The sequence below is a fragment of the Podarcis raffonei genome, chromosome 5 (assembly GCF_027172205.1).
Source record: "Podarcis raffonei isolate rPodRaf1 chromosome 5, rPodRaf1.pri, whole genome shotgun sequence".
Taxonomy (NCBI): Eukaryota; Metazoa; Chordata; class Lepidosauria; order Squamata; family Lacertidae; genus Podarcis; species Podarcis raffonei.
In genome coordinates this window covers 31,557,869-31,564,133 of record NC_070606.1, presented here as the reverse complement: position 1 = coordinate 31,564,133, position 6,265 = coordinate 31,557,869, and positions in this window count along the sequence as shown.

Sequence of the window (6,265 nt, the reverse complement as noted above, 5' to 3'; positions counted from 1 at the left end):
GTTCCCTAGCTCCCTGCAATCCTCTCCGGGTCTGGTGACACTGATTCATCTCAGACATGAGGGGAGGGGAGTTGTGTCATAGACGGGAAAAGGCCGGGATGGTTGATTAGAAGGCTATGAAAGCAAAGTCATGTGAGAGGGGCGGCTGAAGCTCGACCCCCTCCTCTTTGTGTTTGCTCAGCGTTTGCTGAGCACAAAAAGCCTGCGTAGGCAATCAATGTAATAAATGTATTCGTCGGGATTGCGTGCAGCCCGATCCTGGGTATGCAGCTGTGTAGTGCGATTTTACGGGTACACACTCAGAAGTAACCGTTTTGCAACTTCCCTAGTGCAAAAATAATGGCATATTTAACAGATCTTGAATCTTTTAATGAGTAACAAGTCACTCCTAGTGGAATATACTCTCAGATAAGTCCCATATTCACGTACTCACAAATAATGTGTCCCTAAGTGTGTATAGGGCTGTAAGGTAAAGGTAAAGGTACCCCTGCCCGTACGGGCCAGTCTTGACAGACTCTAGGGTTGTGCGCCCATCTCACTCAAGAGGCCGGGGGCCAGCGCTGTCCAGAGACACTTCCGGGTCACGTGGCCAGTGTGACATCGCTGCTCTGGCGAGCCAGAGCCGCACACGGAAACGCCGTTTACCTTCCCGCCAGTAAGCGGTCCCTATTTATCTACTTGCACCCGGGAGTGCTTTCGAACTGCTAGGTTGGCAGGCGCTGGGACCGAACAACGGGAGCGCACCCCGCCGCGGGGATTCGAACCGCCGACCTTTTGATCGGCAAGCCCTAGGCGCTGAGGCTTTTACCCACAGCGCCACCCGCGTCCCGTATAGGGCTGTAGCCTAAGGCAATTAGGTAATCGTAATAGAGATACGGCAAAAAACAAAGGGGTTTGCTCCTTTGCTGTGTCCTCCGCCTACTTAAGGGATTCATGCTCTTAACACACTCACACTCACTTCAAATGAGCTTTGGTCCTGATAGTATTTGAAGTATCCTTTGTGAATCTAAGCTCTTGCGCCATGGCTGCAATAGGCCAATTTCTTCCAAGTGCCTTTACTTTTGTTACATCGTAAGTCGTCACATGCAGGAAAAAAATAAAATTGTGAAATATATGCCTTAAGTGTGGTTTCTTAGCTTTAGCAAATGGAGAATTTGGCAACTTAGGCACCAGGTAAAAACATTCCTTTTCAACCAGGCCTTTGGATGCTTTAACAATCTATGAACTTTTAAATGTGTCTGGAGTGGGGTTATTGATTTTGTTTGTTGTTATGCATTTTTGTTTTTATATTGTAAACCAGCCTGTGATCTTCAGATAAATCTTTAAAATAAATAAAAATTTCTAAATTTCTAAACTGCTATATAACTGAGGGTTGGCTATGATCCTAAACTACCATCACCCTCAGGGCAGAGGGGTTTGCTTCAGTGAGCTGAACCAGGACTATGCTGAAAGTGTCTTTTGTCTGTTATCTCTCTAGACTAGGATAAGCCAAGCATTTCTTTACTGTGGGCTAAATGTCACATTTATAGTAGTTCCACAGGCAGAACTGATGTGACACGTAGCCTCCACTTCCACACATCTTAAGAGTTGTCGGGGGCATAAAATATTATGTTCTTAAAGGGAAAGAGGCAGAAGAAGCAGAGGTCAGATTCTGGGGATTGGAGAATGAAAGCCTCTTAGGGTGCTTCTCTTTGGATGTCTGGTGTGAGGTAGCAGAAGTGGCTATGTTGCTTGCCTCCTCCTATGTTGCCTTTGTAAATATGTCAAATGTTACAAAAATGCCGTGTGAGTCTCAGTGGTGTCTTCTCCAGAGGAGACCAACACCCCAGAAGTGCTGCCTCTGGAACTTTTCACAAGTGAGGAACATGGAACAACATTCCATGTCATCTTTGAGTAAGAAGCTGGAATGGAAAAATACAAACACAGTAGGAGAAATGAATGAATTTCAGGAGAACAAGGAGCAACAACCACACCCTCCTGCTGCAGTGTACTGCAATGCTTTCCGGCTCAAGCTTCTCTGGCTTCCCTCCCAGACCTGTTAAGGTGCAGAAGCTAAGCCTGGAGGTCACAAATGCACTGGTTTCAGATTTGCTTCTTGGCCTAGTTTTTTTTTAAACTGCAGTAGCATTGAGTAGAAGATACTGGGTGAAAAATACCTCTCTAGAATCCCTGGGCTGCTGGTTTTTGTTTTGTTTTAACAAAAAAAAAGCACAGGGTCTTGTTGAAAGGAGGCTGGCTTTTACAGATGGCATTCCTGTAGCAAGACTTGCACTACTCAAGGGAGGGCCTTGTTAGTCATAGCACTTGTGTTTTGAAAATACTACTTGCCCTGGGAAATTCAGCTCACTTCCTCTCTTTTTGCCCTTTTGCAACAAGTGTTGTCTGAATGCTTCTTCAGGCAGCCCGGAATAAGCTTGAACGTACCGTATTTTTCACTCCATAAGATGCACCTTACCATAAGAGGCACCTAGTTTTTAGAGGGGGAATGCAAGGAAAAAAATATTATTTAAAGGAAGCGCTGAGCAGAGCCTGTATGCATCCCAGGCTCTGCTCAGCACTCCCTTTCACGAGCCGTGCGGAGCGTGTGTGCGGCGCTTGCGGGCTTTTCCTCTCCTCAGGGAAAGGCCCCCAAGCACCGCACACACGCTCCGCACGGCTCGTGAAAGGGAGCACGGCTCTGGGGGGCTTTTCCAGGAGGTGAGGGAAGGGACTGAGGGGCTAAGCCAGAAGCTAGAACAGCTGTTCTGGCTTCTGGGATAGCTGCGCAGCCTGCATTCGCTCCATAAGACACACACACATTTCCCCTTACTTTTTAGGAGGGAAAAAGTGCGTCTTATAGAGCGAAAAATATGGTGATTCCCACCTGTCCAGTTTGCCAGTGGCATACACCAGTCTCCTGCCACTGCTGCTGCTACTGATGACCTCCTTTCTCCATAAATACTTGCCTATACCTTAAGATCATCATTGGAAGGCTTCCTCTAGGTCAGTGTTTCCCAACCTTGGGTCTCCAGCTGTTTTTGCACTACAACTCCCATCATCCCTAGCTAGCAAGACCAGTGGTCAGGAATGATGGGAACTGTAGTCCAAAAGCAGCTGGAGACCCAGGGTTGGGAAACACTGCTCTAGGTGCCCCTATCATCTAGGGGATGTGGGTGATTCTAAGTGGTGGAAACCCAGTTGCAGGATGCTCTTGTTGGAGAAATTTAAAAAGGGGCTCCTAGACCCTTCTGTGAGGTTACACTCACAAAAACCCAACAGAAAAAGATGCAGGCTCTCAGGGAAAAATAGGTGTTTATTGAAATGCAAATATGCAAGGGACAACCGCAAAAATAAGGAGGCTGCAAAGAGCCACATCCAAAGCAATGTTTCATATCATAGGTGCTGGCGCCCTGGGTGCCTGAGCACCCACAAAATTCCCCAAGAAGGGGCCAGGCACCCACAAATGTCAGCGCCAGGGCCATGCACGCAGCATGGCACCCGCAGCCCCAGGCACCCATGGTCACAGGGCTCAGCTGGCACTCCTGTTTCACATACACGTCTAGATTGCACATGTGATTTCCAATCACCAATCAAATGATTACAGCAATCTTAACAGTTGCAACAGAACGTCAACATCCTTACTCTTCAGATCAGTCCTCATCATGTGATTACATATAATCATTTTAATGTCTTTCTTTATTAAGACTTTTGCTAATTTTTCTATTCATTAAATGACTCCATACCCCCCCCGCAAAATCCTTTCCCCATCTGTCAACAAAACAATTCAAGATTAATCACAATTGCCATGCCTAGCTGATTCTCTTTTCATAAACACAATGGCCACCCTAGATTCCAACAGTTTATTATTTCAGTCTTCTGGAATGAACATTTGCTACTTACAGTTCTCTAAAAGAAACTTAAAAGGTAGACAGGCACGGGGCTTTTCAATTTAGCTAGGCCATAGGCTCAAAAGAAAACAGAATCATAAAAATGATATTTTTATGAATTTTTTATTTTCTTCATTGCTCTCCTCAGAGAAAAGTTTGCATGGCACCTGCCTTATTGTCCTTTTCATACAGTGAAAATATGTTTTTTATGTTTAGATGCAATTTTAATTCTGCCTTCTGCTGCTTTTGTGATTTTGCAGCTCTTAGCTAACCACACTTTTTATTTACTTTGGGCCACTGTGAGAACAGGATGCGGATGGGCCATGGGCCTAATCTGGCAGACTCTTCTTATATCTGAGCTGCCATAGACACAGCAGAGAAGTCATGTATCCTGACATCTGGAGCTGTGGTGTGATACATTTCACTAACCTCACAATAGCAGTTTTTCACCAGTGGAAATTGTATTGATTTAATGGCACACAAAGACCACTGTTTGCAGCTTTATTCTTTCCAATTGTAAAGCATGATCATGATCTCAAAATAGCATACCAAATCAGCAAAAAACTATAATACCCCATGACACAGATTTTTGTCAGCTGGTATCTGCATCAGACATTTTCATGAAGTCAACTTCAACTGAAATGTGATCTCAAAGGGTAGTGAAAGTATATTGTGCAATGAGCTTTCAAATGCTGTACTGTATTTATTTCCTCATGTGGGAAATGATAGATAGGACAGGACACATCTGGATTAGAAGCATCAGATACCTAACAGTATTGACAGTTTGAAATTCTACTCAAAGCAACAGCTTTATATTCATGGGTCATTTCAGAATTGGTGGTCCCAGAACTGCAGCCAAGTCTTCATCACAATATGTTAAGAACTTGAAGCTTAAAGTCCATGGTTCAGATCTCACTGTAGATATGATTTCTCTAGAGGGCCTCAGGAAAGCCCTTCTCTCTCAGCCTTAGTCTGCCATCTGCAATATGGAGATGACTATACAGTGGTACCTCGGGTTACATACGCTTCAGTTTACATACGCTTCAGTTTACATACACTTCAGTTTACATATGCTTCAGGTTACAGACTCTGCTAACCCAGAAATAGTGCTTCAGGTTAAGAACTTTGCTTCAGGATGAGAACAGAAATTGTGCTGCGGCGGCAAGGCAGCAGCAGGAGGCCCCATTAGCTAAAGTGGTGCTTCAGGTTAAGAACAGTTTCAGGTTAAGAACAGACCTCCGGAACGAATTAAGTACTTAACCCGAGGTACCACTGTACAGATCTGCTTTGCTGGGCTACTGCTGAGTGGATTCCTAAAATAAATTATATAAAGTATGCCTATTCCCAGGTTAACTAACAGGGTCAGCTCGGGCGAAACAAACCAAATTGGGGAGTAAAAGTTAAAGGACCCCTGGATGATAAAGTCCAGACAAAGGCGACAATGGGGTGAGGCGCTCATCTCGCTTTTCAGGCCGAGGGAGCCAGCAGTTGTCCACAGACAGCTTCCTGGTCATGTGGCTGGCATGACTAAACCTGCTTCCCCATGTTGCCTCTGCCTCCCCATGTCTGTTTATCCCCACCCACTGCCTTATTATCCTGCAGCAATTGGCAGGATTTTGTGTTTTCCTTACCATAGGTGGGTGAAGTGGATGGACACAAGAGGGAGGAATGGGTGCTAACAGCTGTGGCTATCTCACCTCCTGCCTTACTAATGTGATTAAAGGTAAATATCTATTCTCCAAACTGAATTATAGCAATTCCATCAGTTCAACATAGGAGTTGCCAGTTGAGGAGAAACCCAGCCTGTCTCAACTCTGCGCCTTTGACAGAGGTTTGATCTGCAAAGATCTGCAGGTGAAGCTTGTCGTGACGCCAAGCTAAATACCTGTAAATCAAATTTTTGATAAAGAAAAAAGCCGCTGCAGAGATGGGTTCAACAGTTGGCAATCCCCAACTACACCGCAAGGCACAGTGCCAAGGACTGAGTGAACTTTCAGCTCTACTAACAGAAAACAATGAGCCACATCTTATCAATAGCTCCAAGGAGCGTGGGTTGTAGTGGAAAAGTCAAGGGATGGTGAATCTCTTTCCTCCACTATTACAGAAGTTAAATGTTTTCCCACCTAAGTCTTCAAGCTATAAAGTACGTTCTCTAGGCAGAGTCTTATCCAGTCTTGAATTCACCTAAACTAGGGCCAAACTAAGGATAACCATGAGTAAGCCCAAAAAGAGGCTTGACTTAACTAATCACAAATGAGCCAAAGTAGATAAATGCATTGTTGTGCACAGCCTTAACAATTCAAATAGCATGTACCGTGTGTGTGTGTGTTAATAATGATTATGATTGCACCAGTCAGCAGGCATGAAGGAGAAATTTAATGGCGAAACTGGATGCTTTC